The sequence below is a fragment of the Pagrus pagrus genome (genome assembly GCF_965226575.1).
Source record: "Pagrus pagrus genome assembly, chromosome: 13".
In the NCBI taxonomy this organism is placed as follows: domain Eukaryota; kingdom Metazoa; phylum Chordata; class Actinopteri; order Spariformes; family Sparidae; genus Pagrus; species Pagrus pagrus.
In genome coordinates, this window is record NC_140197.1 from 25,091,817 (window position 1) to 25,116,721 (window position 24,905).

General features: G+C 41.9%; 1 protein-coding gene and 1 long non-coding RNA gene across 3 annotated transcripts in view; one reads left to right on the top strand and one right to left on the bottom strand.

Annotated features, from left to right (window-relative positions):
• elfn1a (extracellular leucine-rich repeat and fibronectin type III domain containing 1a) overlaps positions 1 to 9,019 on the bottom strand; it is an 80,594-nt gene extending 71,575 nt beyond the window's left edge. The window contains exon 1 of one of the 2 annotated variants that reach the window (XM_084370944.1): positions 8,411 to 9,019. The gene's annotated coding sequence lies outside the window, so the exon portion shown is untranslated. Of the gene's footprint in view, positions 1 to 1,963; positions 2,480 to 8,410 lie in introns of those variants that run through there. The other variant, XM_084370943.1, reaches the window with a different exon arrangement.
• LOC311267720 lies at positions 1,431 to 18,967 on the top strand. Its single transcript, XR_014623873.1, has 3 exons — positions 1,431 to 1,687; positions 11,748 to 11,863; positions 18,695 to 18,967. It is a non-coding gene; the product is annotated as an uncharacterized lncRNA (long non-coding RNA).
• The last annotated feature ends 5,938 nt before the right edge of the window (positions 18,968 to 24,905 follow it).

Genomic DNA, 24,905 nt, shown 5'->3' on the forward strand with positions numbered 1-24,905 from the left:
TCATTTTAGCTAAATATGGCTTTCATTACTGCTCGTACTTTCTGATTGACACCGTACAGTATGTGACTCTGTATAGGAAGCTGATGTTTGGCAGAGCAGTAATTTAAAGCCAGAACTAGAAAGATGATGATAAGTCAGAAGTCCTTTAGTTCATGTGAAAGTATAAGGGGGGTAAAGAATACAAATATTATATTGAAATATGTACAGATAGTGTGCTCCGGATGAATAAAAATTCCATCAAAGGCGTTTTGCTTATATTCGCTCCCTTGTCCTCTCGGCCTCCTCTGGTTATAAAGACAAATTTTGTCTTTTAAAGAAGATCGTGCACTATGACCCATCGCATTTCTGACTTGTATTTTTCCACTTTTTCCACTTTAGAACATCCCATTCCATTTCTACTATTTCCTCTTGAACTATTACATTGGAGGGAAATGCCACTTCAAAAATAGATAAAAAGGAATGAATACAAGCTCTTCTTGCTTGTGATGAGTACAAAATCTGCCAAAAGAACGAGACAAAATTCAGAGATGAGGACTGTGTCCAAAATCACTCACTACCCACTGCATAGTGGACTATATAGTGAGTTTGCCATTTTGTGTTGCCGTCCAAATGTTTTAGTGGTAATTATTATGCCCTATATAATTGACTCAAAGTGTTATATGCCATCTTGCATTATGCTGGAGAGAGAAAAGTGGCGGACGCCCTAGATGGTGAGTAGAGAAGTGAATGAGTGGGTGATTTCGGACCTAACCAAGATGTGAAGCCTTAAAACAAATTCCTTTATATCAATGAAAAGTAAATTGTTAGGTGTCTTACATTAAGTGTAATGAGAAGTTTTTACTAGAAGTTAGACGAGTATACTTCATAAGATTTTGAGTTTTTACAGTGGAAAAGTCATTTAGCTTTAATTTAGACTCAGTTTAGACTTTTTTTTAAGGGTGAGGTTCCCATGAGTACAATTTTAGTTCCCATAAGTACCATTTTTGAAATATAATGTTATTTTCTGGCAGCTAAACTTGTATGAGGAGGAGTATAAATACAGATGATGCAGCAGACCATGACATCCAGTACACACCACACCCACTCTGTATAAATTTGAACACAGATATTTTTATGACACACAGATATTAGCATCAAAGGTCCCATATTATGAAAAACTCGTTTTCTCTGGTCTCTACATATATAAACTGGTCCTCCCTGAGCCTACCAACTCCCAAAATGAGGAAAGCATACGAGTCCTGCATGGTCTCTGCAGCCCACCCACTGGTAAAACGGGGCTCCTACAGGCTCTGCGCGAACACACTCCCTCCTCTCCCCGGAGATATCCGAGGGGGGCGGCGGCGTTCATCCCCGAGGTGAAGGTCGGTGTGTCCAGCGGTAAGCTAGCAGTGTTTCGCAATGTCGTCGCTCAGAGCTAGACACGCAAATTGCTCTGTTGTAGGTTGTAAAAATCAACATAAGTGCCTATATTCTGTCCCAGCTACAGAAGAGACAGTGGTTGCGTTTCATTTTTAACGACAACGTGCCGGCTACGGTTCCTGTAAGTCTGTCTGTGTGTGCTAACCACTTCACATCGGACTGCTACAGTAACGAGGGTCAGTACAAAGCTGGCTTCGCCTCGACACTGACCCTCGTAAAAGGATCAGTTCCAACCATACGGGACCCAGCAACTGCACCTGAGCCACAGGTAAGTGTCGCCACGTGTTGATAGTATTTACAGTTGCCTACGAGTTTGGTGAAGTCAGCTTGACATTGGCTAACTAGTTAGCTCCGCTTCGGTCGCTATGCAACGGCGTTTGAAGCGAGTTTAACGTTAATAATATTACGAGGGAGCTTGGTTGTCACAGTAAAAAGTCTGGAAACATGTGCAGACTGGAGACAGAGACTATGCGGACAGTGTCCAAGAGTTTGAAGACTGTGTTGGAGACAAACTCAGCTTTCGCTAGCTGTTTTTAGACGCTACCTGTTGCAGGTCAGTGGGGGATGGGAGCCGGGCGGTTGTGTCGGGGAGTCCTGCTGCAGCCGCAGAGTCTGTATTTTTCTGAGCCTCTCCTTCTGGGTCCGATTCTGGGTCAAACTGGTGTGGTTGAACGACAGCATCTCGGCGAGCCATAGCGATACATCCACCGTAAACATTCATCTCGGCGAGCCATGGCGATACATCCACCGTAAACATTAGCGCATGCTACCGCTAGCGTCAGCGGCATCCTCTCCCTGAGAGGCGCGCGTAGCAGGCAAGGCACGCGCTGACAGACGGAGCTCATTAGCATTAAAGGTGCAGGCACAGAAACAGCTGCTCTCAGTAGAGCTCACTTGAGCGACTTTTAGACAGCTGAAGTTCAGGACCAGGATGGGTTTGGGGCAGTACATTTCGAATACAGTGTTGTTGGACCTCTGACAGCTGTGTGAAATTGATGAAAAACAGTATAATATGGGACCTTTTAAAGGTGTATTATGTAAGAATTGGCCACTACATGGATTCATACAAATCGGGGGCAGCCTATCACCAGAGTAACTGCTAATTGCTGCGAACTGTAGCTGCTGTTAGCTACCTAGCTCAGTTAGCCGTGCGGCTAGCAGTCTGGGCTGGGAGCTCGTAGTTGTGTTAGGAGGCTAGCTGGTTAGAGGGTTAACTTCAGTCAATATCACTTAAACACGATGCGTAGATGTCTTTGACATGACGTCAGAACATTCTGTTCATAATTTTGTTTTTATATTGCACCTTAAGGCATCATATTTCAGACTGAAGTGTAACTGCTCCGCTGTGCATATTAACCCCCAGTTGTGCTGTGGGGCAAGGAGAAAAAAAACTAGGAAAGCTCTAGGATTTTAAAGAAACTGGCCGTAGCAATTGATTATTAACAACATCCCTTATCATGATCCTTATCTGCTGAGTTTTGGCTTAGACATGCAAATACTGTAGAGTGCATATTAATGTGATTTAACAGGCTGTTAAAAATGATGTTGCGTCGTCTTTTGGAACTGATTCAACTAACAGAGTTCAGTTTCATGAAATAAAATAGATAAGAAGATGAGTTATTTTGGTGTGTGTTTATGTTCAGTGTATTGGTTTGCAGTGTACAATGCACAGAGGAAATATGTCGCCTCGCAGAGCTCCAGCAGCCCTGCATATTGTGAGCCAGCTCCGTGTTTGTGAGCAGCGTATCTACAAACTCCACTTGAGTTTTATTGTTGAAACTCCCTCCGACTGCCCCCCTGCTATTGGTTTATAATGAAAAGGACCGACAGACCATAAGGCACACCATATTCATCATCATATGCATAATCTGATGCCGCAAAAAGAATGAATTTAAGCCATTAGGGGCGTCACACAAAAGTGATCTCTGACAGAACCGTTATGTATCGGCTTTAATGGGCTTTCGTGTACAGGATGTTCATCAAGCCGAGCAGGTGCCTGCAGATACACTGCCATGGTGTTTTGCATCCCAGCATCTAATTACTTTGCCGGGAAGATGGCAAGGAAGAGACAGAGATGTTCAATATGCCTCACTCACTGACATTTCATGACGCTTGTTTACTAAAGGGTTTCATCCATCACGAGGCAGCCGGCAGGTGGCTGGGGAAACTACACACTAAAATTTCTGGCACTCTCGGCTGGATTAATTTTTAGGCACTCCTAAATTAATTATGACTGATTCACACCCTCGAGTGAATCCCAACATCTCCGGCTTGATCCCCACAATCTGCCAATGTTACAATGGCTCATTCCAACTTGACTGTCTCCATCTTTCTCCTCTTGTACATACGTGTATACCCTTAAGCTCTGCTGGCTAATCAGTTGTTATGGAATATGTAAAAATCGTCATAAATGGCACTCACCTCATCTTCGCCTGAAATGTAATCAGCACGTGAAGAAGCTAGTAAGTAGCAGAAATCAGAGTACCCAGCGATAATGGTTACACCTGCCCTGTTTTTTTTTTTTCCTTGAAACGCGCCTGGAATCCAAAGGACCATCGCTGCCACTTTCAATAAACTCGGCTAGGTAAACTCAAATACATTCTTTCCTGAGATGAGGCCAGGCCACAGCTCTGTGGGCACAACGTGCAGTTAATGACACACGAGTTGCTGATTCAAGGTGAAGTTTGCTAATGGTGTTTTGCATGCTTTCTAGGAGATCATCATCTCAGCGAAGGTGCATCTTTGTTTTGCACCAGCTGAATAAAATGTGCCCAAGGGCAGCTGCATTTAGGAGGCAGCAGTTTTGTGTATTTACAGCCTTATCTGCAAGTTACAGCCTTTATTAGATATTGGAAATCCTCAACCCATTGCCCTGAATGTTAATTTACTGTCAATATCATTTCCTTTTCATGTCTGTTGTCCCGAGGCACAACCCTGACAGTGGCATTGATGGTCCTGTCCTTCACAACAAAGAACTCTTCACAAGTCTGGCCGCTGGAAAATTGGATTTAAAAAGCTGAGAAATAAAGACTCAAGGCAAAGTACATACGGTTATAATGTATTAATTGTGATTCGTTTTCACAGCTAAGATAATAATGATTGGCTGATAGGCCTGGGTCACTATTACATCATCAAACATACAAATCAATGACGTGTAACATGTTAAAGGTCCAGTGTGTTCTGTTTAGTTGGGTCTATTGGTAGAAATTGTGTATTATATTAATAATTATGTTTTTTATTGAGTCTATAATCACCTGGGGAAGGTTTTTGTGACCTTATAATGAGACTTTGCACCGATATGTTTCTACAGTAGCCCAGACACGACAATGTGAACACTGGCTCTGGAGAGGGCCTTCTGCCTTTATATAGTACGAGATTCCACTTGCCACAATCACCATCATACATATCCATGTATCTGTGTGGATTTGTTGGCTCACGGGTGCCCTCTCTTAAACAAAAAATGCCACTGGCAGGTTTAAAACATTGCCAGTTCATGAGAGAGCATGAAGACGTGTCCCAAAAAGTCCAGAGAGGAAACAGAAATAAATCGTGACAGAGGACATTAAAGCAAAAGGGATTTTTTTCTGAGAAATCTATTATCCATTGCATATGAATAAGTTAAGTAGCTTGGATACAACCATCGCCCATTGGCTCAGAGGAAGACACTTTGGGTTTTTTTAATGAATCAGTGCTGCAGGATCAAGATCTCTACAGAGGCCCAAACGAGACACGTTCGATACCACAGAAAAGCTGAAAACTCTGAAAACACATTTTTAGAACAATTGCTATTTTTAGCGGCCACTGGAAGTCTAGGTCTTTGAGGGTTAATGACTGCGTGCTCCCCTGTGTGAACATGTGTGCGGAAATGTTAATGAGACGAGCTCGGTTACATGGGGAAACATAAATCAAGGGGTATTCAGTTGGTTGCAATCATAAACCTTCCTGCTAAATGCCACTAAATCCTACACACTGATTCCCTCGGGAAGGCAATTTAAAATCCAGCACAGTGATGGTGAACTCGAACAGTACATACTAATACATGAAGAGGTGATTACAGAATGGAAATTAATTAAATGGTTATTGCTGAAAAAGTACATCCCATTATTAGCAGGGCTGCAACAAACGATTGTTTTTATTTTTGATAAACCTGATTTAATTTCACGGTTCATTTAGTCTATAAAAGGTCAGAAAAATGTTCATCACAATTTAAAGATCCTAACATGCATCTTCAAATTGCTTCTTTTTTGGCCAACCAACAGTCGAAAACCAAAAGACTCGAGAAAAGCAGCAAATTACGAAGCAGGAACCAGCAAATGTTTGACATTTTTGCTTTAAAAAATGAGTGAAACAATTAATTTATTCTCAAAATAGATTTTCTATTAATCGACTAATAACTGCATCTCTTATAAGCATGCCTTTCTTGTTTCCACTTAACTATATCTGCTGCATCCAGTCCAAGAACACTCATTTTCACGGCCTCGCCATTCTTCGTCAGTGAGGGGAAAAAAAGAGCTCATTCTTCCTTTCATAAAACACCTGAGTGTCACATGAGACACTTGAGACTGAGGTGGTGCAACAGCTCTTGTAAAGCAGCCAACACACTCTACAGCACGGGAAGTTACTGTCTGAATTTTACGGGTGTGTGGAGCTGTGGAAGTGAAACACGCCGTGCTGTTGTACCATATGTTTCACAGCTCTGTCCACAAAACCCCGGCTGGTCCCTTTGATTACACTTTACGCGTTGTTAACTGTATATCCAGGGCACGCCAAGGCTCGTCGACTTTGACATCAGCGTCCAAATGTAAACACGTTATTTGCATTGCATGTTTGATGATTAGGCTGTTGCTTCCTGTGCTCAATCCTCAGCACACACACACATCAAAAAAGCATCTTTAGTGCTTTATACTGACTATCAAGAGGATCAGCCCCACAGAATAGATAAAAAGAGGATTTTTTTATGACTTGCGAAGAGATAAAAGGCAGTGACACACATTTAAGGTTTCTGTGGGCTTGAAACTGTCAATGGGGATATTTCCACCCCCTTCCTCCCCACTGTGCAACATGACTTGCCCTTAAAATCTTTCTCACTCAGAGGTATATATCAGACTAACTTGGCAACAAAGACTTCTGGATGCTTCAATTCAAGTGGTCCGCAGTATAGAGCCGTGGAAAACTGTAATGTGCGCTGCCATTTCCATTTAGAAAGGTTGGTCACATTTCCAAAACCGCTGTCCCCCCCGAGGATATCTGTCTCTCTCAAACAGCAATTTATCGAACAGGGCAGCCTCGTCTTTCCCACTCCTCACCGTCATGAGAAGCTGTAATTCTCTCTCAGTATCCTCGGCACGATCTCTCCCTCTCCCTCTCTCACCCTCTTTCTCTCTCTCTCTCCCCCACAAAGAACCAAGCTAAGGCAACTTGCATACAAAATAGCTGACTCAATCATCCAGCTGCATAATCAAGATAAGGGAGACGGGGGACAGGAAAAGGGAAGATGTGAAGGCTGCATGCGAGAGACAGCTTTAGCAACAGCAGCAAAACTATGATGTTTTGAAAGAGAGGTAAAAAGTTGGAGGGGGATTCACACCGATGGTCAAGGCTGAGCAGAGATCTTGTGTGTGAAATGACTGGGCTGACAATTAATACAATGCCAGCGGTTCAGTGGCGTGAAACAGATTGTTTAAGCGATACATCTGAAAAGCTTCACTGGCTTTAAATGTCACTAGGACAGTAACACATTACTTAGCCAGAACAGAGATGATACAGCACTCCTACACCTACGTCCATAGTGCAGCTGAGTGGAAAGCCAGAAAATTGTTCCTATCGGCTTCTCATTTCTTTCTCGTGTCACCGCAGGTGTAGGTTATATTAAACCTGGCAATGTTTCAGCATTTCTGAACCCTTTTGCTTTGGACTGCAGATCCCCTCCAACTCCCACCATCACCACCAACACCACCACCGCCTCCTCCACCGCCTCCTCCACCTCCTCCTCCTCCTCCTCCTCCTCCTCCTCCTCCTCTTTCTCTTTCTGTCAGAGAATTCACAGTCTTCATTAGTGTGAAAGACTCCAGAGCTTTCTAACAAGCTTTGGAAATGAGGCTCATGCTGACTCGAATAAAAGAGAAAAGAAAATCAATCCATATGAAGCCTTTCAAATGAATTAAAACACCTATAGTGAGCTGTGTGTATAGTGTGCATTTCCCAGACAGATGGCACAGACGCAGCAAAATCCTCAGCTAATCTGAGTGAGACTGCACAGAGCTACTGTACTGTAAGTAGGCTACTGTGTAATGACAACATAATGGGTTCAGGCCACGGATGCACTAATCATTTCTCATGTTTTTGTCATGAGTTAATGCGTTTTTTTGCGTGAGATGGAGCTTTTGTTACTTATTTGTTTATCTAAAATGCTAATCAGAGGAGATAAACCTTCACATGAGCATCAGTTCTCGGTCAGATGTAGTAGAGTTTATGTTTTGGTGTGAAAGTTGAGCTTCTCCTTGTTTAAGTGGAGCGGCCGGGGAGCTGTCCGCGGTGCTGAAGCGTCGTCTCCAGCGGGTGTTACTGGAGCTCCACAGTTGCAAAGTAGCCTCGACTTTCACTGGAGCTGTATCAGGTGGAGTGTTTGCGGCGGGAATGTGCCTTCAGAAATGCACCGCACTGACATGAGCGGACATTCAGAATGATTTAGAAATAATAATAATAATAATAAAAAACTTTAAAAAGAAACTTGAGCGATTATTTGCATGGCGCACGGATCGCGGAGAAGTGACTCCGTTCCCGCACGCAAAAAAAAAATGCACCGACTTCGGCACGATGGTGCACAAGTTCAGCTGCGCATTTTGCAAGGTGTGCATGCACTTAAAATCACAAGAGTTGTTCTGCACGCAACAGCAGAACAATACTCAAATAGCAACGCTCTTTAAATCGTTAAAAAGGTGCATCTCTTACAGGATCCTGCCTGTAAAGTCTAGAAACACTGAGAGCTTACCTGCTTGACGATCGCGGAGCGAGAGCCTCTTCTTCTCCGGCACAAAGCTGGCGGCTTTACTGTATGTCACCACGAACACAAGACATGTTTAAAGACAGATGAGATCTCTCTGCTAGATGATGATGCAAAAAAAAGAAGAAAGAAATAACATTAAAAAAAGAGAGAGAATCCCAGTTTTCTGTTCTCGGTTTGAAGACGCACAAAGCGGCAGCTGACTGCGTCAAGGGAGAGTCTCAAAGATCCATTTAGCGGTGAGTGATTTAATTCAGGGCTGAGCTCCTCTCACCGCCCGCCTTTATGTATGCTGAGCAGACCCGGAGCCCTGCCTGGGCTCGTCTGTTACACCGAGAGCTGACACCGGCGTTCAACCACAGCCACAGAGGAGGCGGTAAGGTAGGTAAGGTAGTATCAGTTGGAAAACTGCGGGGAATAAGTGCGAGAGGAGCGCATGTTGATCCTCCAGTCTAGCCGAGGCAAAGTTTAAATCTCATAAGAAGATTGTTTGTCACCGCGAGGCTTTAAATGGTGGCAGGTTCATCACGGATGCCGGGAGGGTTATCCGGCTGGAGTGGAAACGCATGATAGCCGGTGTATTATAAAAACTGAATAGGTTCAAGTTAATGAAGACAGCCGGAGTGTAAAGTATCAGCTACGTCACATGAGCTCTGGGGCTGGAGCAGCCTATCTGTGCGCAAACTTTTCCTCCTTTTTTTCTTTTTTCTCTCCTCTCTCTCTCTCTCTCTCTCCCTCTCTCTGTGAGTGAGTATGGGCTGCACCACCGCGCTGGAAATGCTTTTGAATTGCTCAATTTCACAGTCTGGTTGGGGGTATGTTTAATTTGGTATTGCATGAAAGGAGATAAAAAATTTCCCCACATGAAGGTCCATTGGTCCCACCAGCAGGGGGCCTCTTGAAAATCAAAATAACTGCTCATTATGTCCATCTAATGCTGTTTGCTGACTGATTCCTGCCAGTTGTATTGTGAGGGAGCCTGCGTGTGAAATTAAACATCACCTGGATGTTTTTTGTGATACTCACATTAATGTTTGCACCCCTCTGAATTCATGCAATGAAGTCAATTTTATTTACATAGCCCCGATATCCTAAATCATGAATTTGCTTTAAAGATGCATGATGTAAGAATGTTATTTAAAAGCATTTCTTTTTAAATAATGACTTAATAAGTAATGATAAAATATTCAACAGAATATGAATGAATATGAGATATATCTTGAAGTTAGCATGCTAACCAGCTAGCCACGGCCCGCGTGCCAGTGGTGTAAACACCAACACTCCCCCGGATGTCAGAGCTCCCAGCCCGAACTGCTAGCTGCACGGCTAACTGAGCTAACAAGCTAAAAGCAGCTACAGTTAGCAGCAGTCAGTGGTTTCTCTGGTGATATGTTGCCCCTTTTCGTTTCGAGTAAGATTCCAACAGGTGGCCAGTTCTTACATGTTGCACCGTTAAAGGATAAGTTCACAAAATGCAAATTGAGTCATTATCTGCTCAGCCCAGAGTCGACAGAAAATCAGGTGAATTTTCACAGTCTGCAAAACGTTTCTGGAGCCTCAGATCAAAACAGCGTTGCAGCATTCTCTGAAACAACTGAGGTAAATGGGGACTTGTTTTAAAATATGTAACATAACGCTCCACAGAACTTGTCTCCAGAAGACCCAAGATCCCAAATTCTGGGCAGGATCTATTCAGGGCACATGTCATGGGCCTTATTGCTACTAGGGGGCCCAGACAGAGGAGAAAATAACTATAACATTTTAATATATTTTAAATATGTAAAAACCTAAATGTATCTCCAATCGAAATCTTTATTTCAATGTTTATATAATTATTCATTTATTTTTAAATGTACATAATGTCAGCTGTTTTTTTCTCAGTAGTACAGTAGACAGCTAACCAACTGAATTTGAATAACAAAATATTAATAGATGAGCTAAATGAGTATGATAATACTCATGTTGCTCTGTTTTACTGTGAAGCTCCAGAAATGTTTTGTGGACTACGAATCTTCATCTGACAGTCCATCGGCGTGAGGATGACTAGATGATGACTGATTTTTCATTTTTGGTTGAACGAATCCTTTAAGAGTCTTTATCATATGTACAGCATATAACAACGTCTGTCCTTAGACCCTTGATTACAGACTGTTTGTGTCCTGACAGCACACGGGCACACTAATGAAAATTGAAACCATTAATGAGTCCCCTTAGACAAGTAAAAACTGCCACATTGTGAAGGCTGGGGTCTGTAAATTTCAGGGTTAAATAGAGTGGGAGGCAGCGGAAAGGAGGACCATACTTCACTGAAGAGGTCAAGCCTCGGTCCTTGTGATAGTAAATCAATACATATCAATGATAAATTATTGGATACAAGAACCTGCAGAATACAAATTCCCACCCGTAACGCTCTGTAGCCACGCAGTGTGAGACAGGATGGTTTTTACAAGAAATACAAGATGATGCTGACATGTTTACCTGTAGATATGTTTCTGTGTGTGGATACCAAACACTTCCTTTTCTTTCCGTTTCATTGAGCACATTAATGAAATCCAATTAATGCTAATTATGTTACCAAGATGTGATCACAACATCGTCAAACCTGACATAGAAAACAAAAGAAATGTGACTTCCCCCAGCTAAGATACAGTCCTGCAAAGATCTGATCTGTGCCTCAAGGGTTAAACCCACATTGTCCATCCCTGTGTAAATGCAGTCCCAGATTTAATTTATGGAGAGTGCAGCCTGATGTCCTCTGTAATGACGTAGTCTGGGGGATGACCCGAGCAAGTCGGGAAGCGGCAGCCAGGCTGCAGATGCTCCTCTCTGAGAGGGAGCAAGTGGTTGTGTGAAGACTTGGCACACACACTGCAATGTCTTGTCTCATTGCAGCAGTCACGTTGGAGCTGTGAAATGTGGATATGGGCAGCCCGGCCCAGGAAGTCAGAGCAGCGCAGCTGCAGCACTGAGGATGACAGACACACTGTATCATGCTCCCTAATATCTTCACGACCTCAGGGCGAGGCTGATACGTGACCCCATACAAACGCTATAGCCTTTGAGCCCGGTGCTGCCACCGTACACCAGCCTTAATTTAAAAAATAAAGGTTTGAAGATATGAGGACCCACAGCTGGCAGAATGAAGAAAGACAGGTCACAGTCAGAGGTCTCATTGTTATTTTGAGCGGTCAAAGCTACACGAATGCTGACAAATGTCAATGTTTCTGCTTCAATTCTGAACATGCAAAATATTTTTTTTAGAAAACATCAGAAAAAGGATCACAAGCTTCTGAAATATTATTTGTCTTGTTGATTTTTCATTCAGATACAACACGAGGAACCTGCCAGAGTGCAGCAGATGGGATGGGCTTGATGGGCTTTCATAATGAACCTTCCCTGCTGAATTTACCTTGAGGGCATGATCGCTCTAATGTCATCCAGGTATGAGCTTTGATTCCCAGTGGATATGACTGTTCCTGCTCATAATAATGATAAATGATGTACAGAGGAGGGTAAATATATAAGGGAATATCTGATAAATGTCATGTCGCCTTGTCAGCCTGCTACTGGATTTATTGATGTAGAGGATATGTGAGAAAAATGTGGGAAAATCTAGAAATCTAGTGTCTGCTTTGATACAAAGGGGCACTGCATTAACAGAAAGGTGTTATAATAATATAAGCAATAAGCTTGTTTACATTGCATTTTAGTCACTTTGCATCAGTGGCTTAATCACCTTTTCAGTAAAAATTATGCTTTCAGGTTTTAGCCTGAAGCTGCACATTTTGTTCAAGGTGATTGTCCTTTCAAGACAAGCAAGCGCAGCAATGAATTTGTCACTTAATATCATTCTATATGCACGCTTTAAGCTAAAATGTATGACTCCCCCCGGCAATTGGTAAAAATTGAAATCTGTCTCAATTATTGTTTTCCTGTTATTCTAATTTACTGTTTTACAAATGGGTAAACAAGGTCTGAATACTGCACTATACACATACACCCAAGACTAGATGTTTCATTTGTATTTCAGACTCCTCACACAAACTTGTGTACATATTGAAGAAAAGTAGAATAAATATGAATATTTTACTGTGAAACTATCTAAACTTTAGCTGACATTAATTCCACCAATTGTACACACTGGGGTGTGTTTACAGCTCTTGGGGAGTTACTACTGCATATGTAAAAAAAAAAAAAAAATCGATATATAAAGCCTTTTGTGGCTACAGATGAAGCTGCATATAATCTCCAAACTGCCTGTCATGCAGTGACTAATGTGGGAAATGTAGGCATCAGGTCTTTCTCTGAATCTGCTGTATTGATAATTTGTTTTGGTCCATAATGAGTCTAGCAGTGTTATTAGGAGTGCAGAGACCAGTGGACTGCTTTTAAAACCTGGTGCCTACATTACCCACAATGCAACTCAGCCATTTAGTGGCATCACTGGAGGTAATTTATCAGATTACATGCAGCTTCCTCTGAAGCCTCGAAAGGCTTTATACTACTTATTTCACATATGCAGTAGCTCCCCCAAAGACCTGTAGACACACTATAATGTGTAAACATGGTGGTGTTACCCTTAAGACACAATAATAAGCAATAAGTAATTGTAAGCAGTGTGTTTTTTGTATTTATTGAGTGCTATGAAACATTTTTACTGTGTTTTTGCGAAAACACAACTACACATTACATTTCAGCCTCTCGGGAAACACCTTGAATTGCGTTTCATCAACACAGGTTTGAAGGGAAATAAAGGACCAAAGGAGACCAACACACCACTGCTCCTGCTAACCAGTGAAGTTCACAGCACCTACATATAACAGAAATGCAGATTTTTCTTTTAGTCTTAACCCAGGATTTTAAAAGATAAAAATGCACTACTGTTTTTCGACATCAGGCAGTTTTGGCTTGCGTTTGCATTACGCAGATGGTGGTAATGCTTTGTGTAAATTGTGAGAAATTGCTCCAAATGAAAAGCTTATAATGTCACTAAATGAGGTCCAGGCGGTCTGGGTGGAGAAGAAAAGGAGGCAGATAGGTGGAATGTATTATTCAATTCTTTCATTTACTGGCTAAGCCAATTTGGTGCTGAGGCAAGTAGCAGGCCAGGCAATAATTCAGGGGAGGAGACAGTGACTGCTGGTTGATATAATGGAATATCTGCTGTCAGTGAAGTGCAGCAGATCCATCTTACTGGCAAAGCAGTGGGGCCGACATCTACAGCTGCTTCACCAATGATAATGGAAGATATAGAAGGCTGCACTCAAAGGTGCTTGTTGACACTTACCAGCCCTACTTACACATGAGCTTATTGTCCGCACAGCATACAGATGGGAAAGGCAGCAGTATGAAACGATTACACATTACATGGCATTAATGACTCTCTGCTGTTGTTCACAGGTCTGGTCAGTCTCCTCTGTCAGGAAAAAAATAAATCCATAGCTGATCCTGATCAAATAAAATGACAATATTGTTACCTACATATAAATTAAATAAATAAATGCTCGTACAAATGGACCGTTATCAAAAGTACAGATGGCTGCAGCTGTAAAAGTAGTCAATGCAGAGAAATGGTCCCTGTGAGTGTATATCTAATCAGATGCTATATATAGTACAGCATAGCAACAGGTTCTCACTCCCAACTTGTCAAGTACGGCAGCTTGGTCGGTGGCCTTCAGCTTCAAACTATCACGCTCTACCTACCTCTCTTTGTGCCAGTTTTGCACATGAAGGTCTACAATAACATGTAATGTGCAACATCTGGTTAGACTCTCAAATTAAACCTTCTTGACAAACAGTTAACATATTATGACATATTATGACTTTGGCTGTTACTAACATTGTTAAATGGTACAAAAATACGTGCTTAGGTTTAGGAAAAGATCACTGTGTACTCTCCAACATGTGGGATGCTTTTTTCTTTAGTTTTTTTTTTGTTTCAGTTTTGTTAATTAAAGGCAACATGGAGGACTTTGTTACACAGGAGAAGCACCTACTCAAAATGTTCATCTTCTATTTTCATTGTCATTAAAAAGGAACAAAAACAACATTGTACATGGCTGCTGCTGCTGCTGCTGCTGCTGCTGCTGCTGCAATCTTCCATCTTGATCCAACATTGTTCTTTTTTCCGCAACTAACGAGCATTTTCATTATTAATCTGACTGTCATTTTTTGATCAATCGATTTATGGTTTGGTTTGTAAAATGAGAGAAAAATGATTAGAAATGCACATCACAATTACCCCCGAGCTTAAAGTGACGTCTTCAGATGTTTTCTTCTCCAGCCGACAGTCTAAACCTCAAAACGATTCAGTTAACTATAATTTAACTGGAGGAAACTCAGCAGATTGTCTTCTTTGTGAATCCAAAACAAAGAAGCCACTGATTATTTTTTTTCATATTGACTCATCAGCTAATTGATGAATTGAATAAATGTATCAGGGTAAAAAGTGCAATATTTCTTCTGACATGTAGTGTAGTGAAAGTATTAAGTAATGGAATACCGAAATAAAGTACAGATCCCTAACAGATGCGAACTTAAGAACAGTACTTGTGTACATGTACTCAGTTACATTCCACTATTAAATATTAACACCGCAATATACAGAGCTCCATGAAACGCTGCGAATGCATTTGCATTTCCTCTTTAATGGCTTCATCTAAAATTCTATTGAGTGCACGATAACAAGCAGTGACAGAGGGACAAATCAGGGCGATAAAAGGAAGGAGAAATATGTATGCAGGCTCCAGTTTAACCTGTGCGGCGCTAACCAAAGAATTGCAATGAGCAAACTAACTCTGAAGACTCATTTGCATAAACACTAGGTAGAGCACTGAGTGGGACTAGGTTACGACACAGATCCCAAGCCACAAGCCTTTGTGGGAGTACCATTTGCATTCATTTAAATATTTAGTCAGTGCAGATAAACTGTTGGAGATAATAATTGATCTCCTGCTTCCTGGTGGGGTCGTAAGTCTTAAATTACATCTAGAATAGCCTCGCAGTCGTCACCGAGTGAGAGATCTGTTTTCATTTCATCCGGCCACGTAATTTCATGTGTAGCTGTTGAGAAACTTTCTTTGCTTTGCTGAAACATCAATCACCCATTGACAAAGACAGGAAGTCCATCTAGAGATTTTGTTCTCTTGTCTTTGACTGCGGAAGTAGTTTAATGTCACTCAAGCCACGGTGCTCTGTGAAGTTTATTGTCCCTCTGCTTTGCCAGTGTCCACGCTGATCACGTCACAATTTCCCAGAGAGCCCGAAAAGGATTAGTGGGAGGGTCATTCTTGCTCTGTAATTTACTGAAAATTACGTCCACTCTCAGAACCCATCCCCCCACCCCCAACCACCATCCTCCTGCATGTTTCCTGTGAAGATATTTGACAGCTTGGGTACCGGGAGAGACAGACAGCTCGCAGTGGAGAGCAGAGCGTGGGCAAACTCAGCCAACACTCAGCGAGGAGGGCTGAGGCCCCATGGTGGCTGCCTCAGCGTGACCGGTGGGATAAACACACCACCTACACTAAAAGCCTTACAAAAGAGACACGGCTATTCCAACAGCTGTGACATGCAGCCTGTACCCGGTGACTCTGGAATGAACAAGGTTTATTTATGGTTTAGAGGGAAGAACGGATGAAAATGATGCTGGTACTTTGAGCTCTCCCAGCTGAGCTACTCTGGTTTAGGTTTAGGGTTTGCTGCCCTCCCCCCGACCAAAGGAACGGAGCTCCGTGTCTGTAAATAGTGTCAGGCACATATTGATACACTTACTGGGAATGCACAGTGGGATTATTTTGACAAGGGATGCAAGACATATATAATTAAAAATGGCTAAGTGCTTGTATGCCTGCTCTGGTCTTTTTACCTACTTCTCCCTCTCTAGCCATTAGCTTGGAAGCAGGAAGCGAAATAGGGTTATACCTATATTTTAACATAGCTCAGAGGTAAACTGAACTACATGCATGATTCAGATGCTTGTTGAGCCTTGTCAGCTCAATTTATCCCTCAACAAGTAACAACTTGACTCAGATTTGAGGTTCTGTGACACATTGATTTGATTTGAATATCACAACGATTTGACGCTGTAGTCAAAGGAATGTGTTCGCTTTGCCATCAGCCCTGAGCGAACAGGCAGATATTCACATAATCTGAGAAATAATACATTGTCATTATGCTTCAAGAATATATCACAACTTAAAATGAATTTACTTATACGTTATGTGACTGTTTTCCTTTTCATATAACAGCTTTAAAATCATTGTGATGGCACAGTGACTTTAAACTGCTATCATAGAAGCTTAGACCCGTGGGAGGGGGAGGTTTTCAGGTCCACAGACAGAAAGAGCACCAGAACTGGAGCTGGGGGGGTAACAGAACTGGGCTCAGCAGCCTCTATTGACATCATGACAGATTTGAAGGGACCAAAGAGGATGCTGACGGAGGAAATGAGAGAAAGAGACAGCGAGACAAGAGTAAATCTCTGACTGGCTTCTAGTCGCTGGTAACGGCTTTGCTAAATAAAAGGCTGCCGATGCTGCCTAAATTACATATCCTGTGTTGTTGCCTATGTTTTATGTTTAGATGTGTTAGTAAAATTGTCATCTAGCTAGTTTTTGATGATAAGCCATGTCGGCCCATTTCGTGGTTTAACCGCTAGCATGTTATAGTCGTTGCATGAGAGAAGTTGATGGCAGAAACTTTGCCTGAGATACTAAAAGCCACATGGTTTTCTTCGATTTCTCGGGATGTAGAATAATCTTTCCAATATCTCTGTACTTGAATTATTCAAATATGAGAGTGCTCTGAATGCAGAGCAAGCCCCTACTAGGGACTTTTATTAACAAGCTCGGCTGCACACCTGTGAAGCCATGAGATCCTCTGACTCAATGTGATCGTTTATACAGTCAGCAATCCTCTCACCTGTCTGCACACACGCCGGCAGCGGCTTCATGCCCCAGAGGGGCTAAAATAACCAGTTAATTATTCATCTTGTGGAACTGATGCCGTCTTTCATCATCTGAAATGTCTTGAGAAACATCTCAACTAAACAGTACAGACGTAAGGTGTATCAATTGAGCTGTAGCAAAGAGAAACAGTCATGAGGGATGTGCTGCCCATTCAGATTCTTTATAATCTTCTTTAGTAGTAATTATGTGAGCTGATATGAAGACAGCCGTGCTAATATTAGATGACACCTTCATATTAACTTTCTGGGCTTGAAATACATGTATGACAATATTATAATCTTCCTACAACCGCAGAACATTCATCAATACAGATTCAGCTAGAATTGTTTTAAACATAAAGTAAGTCACTTTCCACAGTTTGCTCTGTATATGTTGCTAATATTTTACCGTTCTTTTTTGTATGTCGTGTTTTTAACATTTTTGATAATCACAAAATGTGTTTTTAACTAGCGAAGTTAGCCTGTCTGCTAGCCTAGCTGGCCTGTTAAAAAGCTCTGCGTATACACATGGTAGTAGAAACAGTCACCCTTCTCTCTGACTTGTGATTTAAATCCCTTATACAGCAATGAGGTCAGACCTTTACTGCCCACTTTCACAGGACGCTGTACATCAGTCACTTTCATTTTTGGCAACGCTTTTGTGACATATGCTTATTCGCTTTTGTTTATATGTCAGATATGTACAGTAGCTGCCAGCAGCTGGTTAGCTTAGCTTAGCTCAGCAGAAAGACTTGAGACAAGGGGAACCAGCTAGGCTACCCTTTCCCAAAGGTAACAAAATCCACCTACGAGCACCTCTTAAGCTCATCAGATAAAAAAGTTACAACTTGATTGTTTAATCGGAAGCCAACCCACCACCCAAAGAGAGTGGTCATCAAACTCGGCTCCGACTCGAGCCCGTTAACCCAGTTAATGAAAGCTAAAGTACTGAGTTTGTGTTACCATATTTACCAATCATCCAATGAAAGAAAGAAAAAAAACTATATTTCCCAACTATTCCTTTAACCCCCTTTTCATTTTTGTTTGTGCGAGTTAATGAAATTAAACACAAACAAGACATGAATCCAGTATGGCAATAATAAAGGCAAACATGCGGATGAAACATCCTTCATCCTACACAGTGTTGTTTTTTTCATTCACAACACCTGACTCATGATAATATAAGATGTAAAAAGACTGATGGCGGGTCAGAGGCCAGGGAAGTGGACTCAGGCGCACATGTGATGGATATCCACATCACTCTCACAGTCATTTCAAACCCAGTGTTGGTACACTACCGCTGCTGTTTGTGTGTCTGTCTGCAGGCAGTTAGCAATGAGGCGCCCACCAGTCTGCATCTGTCTGACTGCAGCCAGGGAGCCTGGGCCTTCCAGTGCCCTATCCATAAGAGAGCTGAGCCCAGCAGGCAGCCCACACAGATGCTGTGCATACTGACAAAAGGACATCCGCCTACACTGTGTTGTCTAAATGATTCCCTGGCTCACGTAACGGTGAAAAAAGCAGAGCATATTGTGAAGTGTATGATCAGTGGAGGTTGGAAAGTGTTTAGAGAAATACTTGCCTCAGTTCCTGTAAAACTTTTCATTAGTGTTCTGCAGAGTCGCTTGAATAAAAAGAGGTGGGTCAAAGGTTGCAGGCTGGTCTATGATTTCTGACAGGCTGTGCAGGGAGAGGGATTGTTTTGATAAACTCGGGCTAAAAGTGCCTCATTCTTTTGAACTCTGGTACATCTCTGAAGGTGAGAGCGGGGCAAGTGAAGTGCACTCACACACAGCAGGCACATGTTCAGCTATTATTGCAGGTGGTGTTATTGAAGCTGTAAAGCAATGAAAGCAAGACGCGTGCAGGCATTCACGATATACACACGGCCGCGCACACATATTCTGGCTTCTGTCTTTTCGTCAAGGTTTTGATGAGCGACTAAATCCCTCATGACCTTACCAGCTTGACATGTTAATTACAGCTCATTAACACAAGAATTTATTCATTCATGATCTCATATGATTGCACATTATTTGTAATCACTCTGTTAATTTTAAATCACCACTTTGTGGACTCAAAATTAATACAGGAATGCTGTTAAAATAAAAATGTAACAGTAGAACACTGTTTTTATTAGTATTTAAAGTGGATTTAACAATTTGTAGCAATTTACATGTATTAATCACTTCTTTATTGGCCATATGTGAGCGGGTTGTGAAAAATGAGACCTTCCCGTACAAGCTTACACAGAAAAAAGGTCTTGAAAGTTAAAAAGCCCAAAGGAAGCTCCTCGCTTCCTCAGAAAACACTGCTCCTAACTGAAATGCCTTGTCAGTAGACACGCCTTTAATTCTGTGACTTCATGACATCACACTATGTCACCATGTCAGACATTTTGCATAATTTACAGTAGAAGTGAAGCCAACTATAAGCTCAAAACACAACAGAGCCAACGGAGACACGGTGACCGGCGCTGGCTCAGGTGTGTGTGAGTTGACCAATCAGAGCAGACTGGGTATTCAGGAGGGGGGGGGGGCCTTAAAGAGACAGGAGCTAAAACAGAGCGCTCAGACAAGAGGGGGAATACAGTGCTGCTGCACTGGACAGTATGAGAACAACAATGCGTTTTTGAGCATTAAAGCATCTATACCTATTCTGACTGTAACCCAAAATAAAGTTAACATAAACTAATGACCAGCAGTTCCACAGAGCCACTTTGAACTATGTAATACACCTGCATTCAGCCTGTATTCAGCCTTATGTTGGCTGTAACAAAATATTAAAAACAACCATTTAGCTGTGGCTTCAGTCCGGGTTGCCAAGTTTTTACACCTCTGGCTTTTTGGATAAATTAGTTCTTTCAACATTCTGTGTGTAGCCCTCTTAGAAAAATATCCCTTTGCTTCAATGTGAAGAAATCTGGTGGCCTCGGGCATATTGGGCTGCCTAATTAAACTACAATACAGAATTCAAGAAAGTTGTTTAATAAATCCATGATTTATAGTGTGATAAAATGATTGTGGTGAATACTTTGCTGCACCCAAACTCCCATAGCCCATTTTCTGTCCTGTGAGCAAATGAGCAAATATTCTGCTAACAGTCAATACGCTTATGAAAGTAGTGAACTCATGCATGAGCCTCGTACAGCACTAACTGCTAATTGTCATCTGGCCACTCTGGCCTTCATCACCACAAGGATATCCAAATATTGAGCTGGCACAGAAAGCTCTGCAGGGTTTTTAGATAGTTCCAGTTACTGATCTGTGACATTAGCACGAAGGCTGTGCCAGTCATAAAGAACAGTGAGTTTATTCAAAAGAGGTTTGAGCTGCTGTCCCATAATGTGCGAAGTCCAATGCTCGGGGATTTAAACACACCAGTCTCCCTGTGCAGGTCACGCACTTACTGTATGTGAACTTTGCTGAATTTATAAATGTTGGCAGCACGCACTTCACTTGCTTTTTGTGTTTTTGTGGTGAAGGAAATTGAAATCATTTATCTAAAAAAGTGAACGTCTCAGCCACAATTATCTTTTCTCAAGACATCTGATGTCTTTTCACCTCTGCTTTCATTGATTGATTTAAAAATAGGTTGAGATTTTGGTCACAAAGAACCTTTTCAGATGTCGACCTCGTTTGATAAATCTATCAATGCAGAGCTGAACAGCATGTGTGGGACTTTTTCAGCATGTGAACCTTTCAAATACTGTACATTTAAAGAGACTCAACCCTTTTCACCATATTGATGTACTGTAACAGAAGATAGTGTCTGACTATGCAGTGGCTCCACTCTGTTAATATTTTGTTGTCAGTATCATGAAATATTGGTCTGACCTTAAATCCCACTTGTTTAGCTTTGGATTATTGTATGAGGTGTTTACTGTCAGACACTGTCACCTGAGCAGTGTAAAACATAGTGGTACCAATACTCCTACAGTATGTTGCGACTAAAAGTTTGAATAAAATCCCAGAGAAGCGCTCTCCGATCTCATGCCCCGCATGAAATTTTAAACGCTTCCTTCACTTCTCACACATCACGTTATTTGTTTGAGGCAGAAAGGAAGTAACACCTGATTCTTGCCATCTGAGACATCTGTGCATCCCCCCATAATGCCCGCGCCGCGGTGCATCTGAACTTTATTTTGATTAGGACTGTGACAAGCGGAGATAATCACACATCACTTTCTGAAAGAGCTTCTCTCAGAAGAAAACACTTTGAATCAAGTGACTCCATCACTGGGGGGTCCCTTAGAGGAGACTACGCAAGCCAAAGAAAAAAATAAATCAGAAAGTCTCTTCTGGTTTCATGAAAGGCTTAATGTCGAGGAGTCAAAAAGCCGCTACTGTAAGCTTGCAAAAGCAACGTTTTTTATAATTACTGTACATTTTATAGATTGCTGCAACTCTGTGGTACTATTGAATGTGACAGGAAGAGTTATGAATGCTTCCACATGCCGTATCTACAAAGGTGTCAAATACGCAAATCAGCAGCTATAAGGGCAGCAGCTGGTGTTGCTATGATCCAATGAATAATCTGCTTGTTACATCACAGTGAAATAGTCACATATTTCCCCCACACACTTCTGAGGCTGAGAGGTTTTTACTTATAGTTTCAGAGGATAATTAAGACAAATTCATTCACGGTAAAAGCGTTGTTTAGTCGAAGAGAGAAGCGTGAGTAGACGAGGGAGTTTCTGTGAAACAGAGGAAGGGTTTTGATGCAGAATGAGTTCGGTCTCACACATGCAAACCCAAGAGCCCCAGAGACAGAAGCAGCATGTAGGAAGGACCGCTGAGGACAGCGCCTGCCTTGTTTTCCGGCCCGTAGCTCTCATGTGTAAAGCATGCAGCATATGGAGGCATTCAGCTGCAAAGCCTACCGGCTCCCTCCGTGAATACATCATGAAGCACTGCTTTTTCTCTGCATGTATGTAACCGTACATTACTACTTGGACTGTGATATAAGACCATTTTAAATGAGTTTGACACTTTGAGAAAAATATGCTTATTTGGTTTCTTGCCAAGCGTAAAAAGAGTGGTTAGACACCACTCTCATGTCTGTACAGTAAGCTGTAGCCAGCAGATGGTTAGCTTAGCCTAGCATAAAGACTGGAAACTGGGGTAAACAGCTGTAGTGTCTCTGTCCGAATGGATCACAATCACTAATTAACACATATTTCTCATTTGTTTAACCTGCTAAGCTTATCTGCTAAATTATCTGGCTATTGAAGGTATAGCTTCATTAAGGCATGTGTCAAATTTCTCATTTAACTTGTGTTAAGAGATCCCGTTCTTTGAATTATCATAAAAGCAGTATAGACCTCATTTGTCCTTTTTATGATATTATGAAACTAATTTTTAGATGTTTTAGACAACTACATTCGTCCAAGGGCCAGATTTTTATAAGCAAACTCTTCGGGGGTAAAAAAAAAAGGTTAGGTCTTAGTTTCTTATGAAATGAATGCTATTTTAATTAGCCTGTATCAGTGTGAACAGACTCCTAAAAAAACATGGAAAATCCATAATGATAACTAGACACTGAAATTGCTCTCAGACCACTAAGGAGGCAGTCAGTGATCAATACAAATCCAACACTTCAACGACCAATCAATAGTGTCCTTATCTGACAAAAGATTTGGTAACACATCAAAATAACCATCACTAATAAATGGCAAATACACAGTGAATCAGACTTTAGTTTGTAGTTATTTAGCTGTGACCAAACAATGAAACGCTTTATTAAGTAGCTGTTTACTGTGAAGATGCAACTGACGTTTATAACACTTGGTTAATAAATACTGTGCAGTTCATCCATTAACATTATTCAGATGGCAAGAAGCCTTACAAAGTGCTACAGGGTGGACAGGAAGTAAACTCAGTAAATACTTGACGCCTCTTGTGTCAAATAGACGAGTTTCTCTGACTACTGCGGTTAACTCCCATAGTCGAGCCAGTGTGTTTCTGCCGACTCCAGGGAATGCTCGGCCATTGAGCAGTGTGATGTTGGAGTAGAAAGGATGGAGTAGAACGGGTGAAATATAAATTAATGACCTTTTGGCTGATCGCCAGGGGTTGGCAAGTCAATCGATGATCACACTCAGGGCCTCTTCTGCTGATGAGTAGATGTGTACATTATCTGAATACGTTAATGCTCTGACGCAAAGCTTTGGCAGTCCAGATGCGGCCGTGTGCCGACAGTTGACGACCATTGTTAGAGATCCTTTTCTCTCCATCATCTTTGACCAAATACGATTCAAGTGAGATATTACCTCCAACCCTCAAGATGAAATTGCTTTTCGACTTGGATTATCAGGGGAGACAAAAAATCAGAAATTACTTTGTGAATGCCAAAGAGACTTTTCTCTCCCTCTCTCTCTGGACTACAGTTTTGTTTTGTAGGTTTGTTAAACTCTACGCCGGCTTCTTCAATCACAGGCGTACGTGACCCTGCGATGCCACCGCGCAGACTGATATCACTGGAGCGGTGCAGATGCAATCACAGTAATCCTGCCTCGTATGTCTGCGGCTCCATATGATGGAACCATTAAAATGATTCAGGTGTCTCTGGCGCTCGGAGCGGGTCAGAGCAGAACAATGACGACCCCAATGACTCTGACCGCTGCAGATGAAGACGTCTGCTTGTTGCCCATCCGCAGATAACACCTGCTTGTGTTCCACCAGCTCAGTGTGTGTGTGTGTGTGTGCGTGGCTGTCTTGTGAATATTTCATTCAGGTCAAGGGTAAACACTTGTTCGCCAACACAGTGAATAACAGACCCGCTAATGGCAGGCATATGGGCCTGCAAAGCGTGTTTTTTAATTGATAAATGAGATGAGTGGTTTTTATTCAGCTACTCAACATTTAGGTACATTTTCAATTTATTGTTTCCGCTGCTAGGATATCATTTCAGTTGTCCCCTGAGCAGAGAAGAACGACTGAGTACACAAATAAGCCCATTTTATTTCTAAATAAATGGCGGCTGATGGGTAATGTTAGCCATTTGTGCTCTTCCCCATTAACGACCGTCGCTCCCACATATTTTACAGCTGCATCACTTGATGACACTCCAGGGGAACAGATGTGTTCCAATGAATTTACAGAGAGCGCCGATGTGAGCGAGATGTTTTTTCATTATTTCCCTGTCATTCTGCTTGGTGCAAAGTCATCAGCTGTACAACGAGAGGTTCAAAGCCCAGGAACAAACCATTTCAAAGTGTCGGCGCAGTTAAACAGCATGTACCGGACTGCACAATAACACACGGTTACTCATTATTATGCAAATTAGTGTGGTCTCTTTAGGGGCTCCATGATTTCATTTTCAATTATACAATTTTCGCTGTCACCATACAAGTTTTCTTTCCTCTCTCATTGTTTTTTGAACATCAAATCCCTAACAGCCGGGGTATTAAATTAAAGTCCAAATGGAAGTTTCAGAGGATGCCTCAGAGTGTTTGGTTATGCTGTGTCTCACCAAATGAAAAAATACTCATTAAAGGATTTATAAAAACCTGAGTGCGAATGAGCGTGCTGCTGG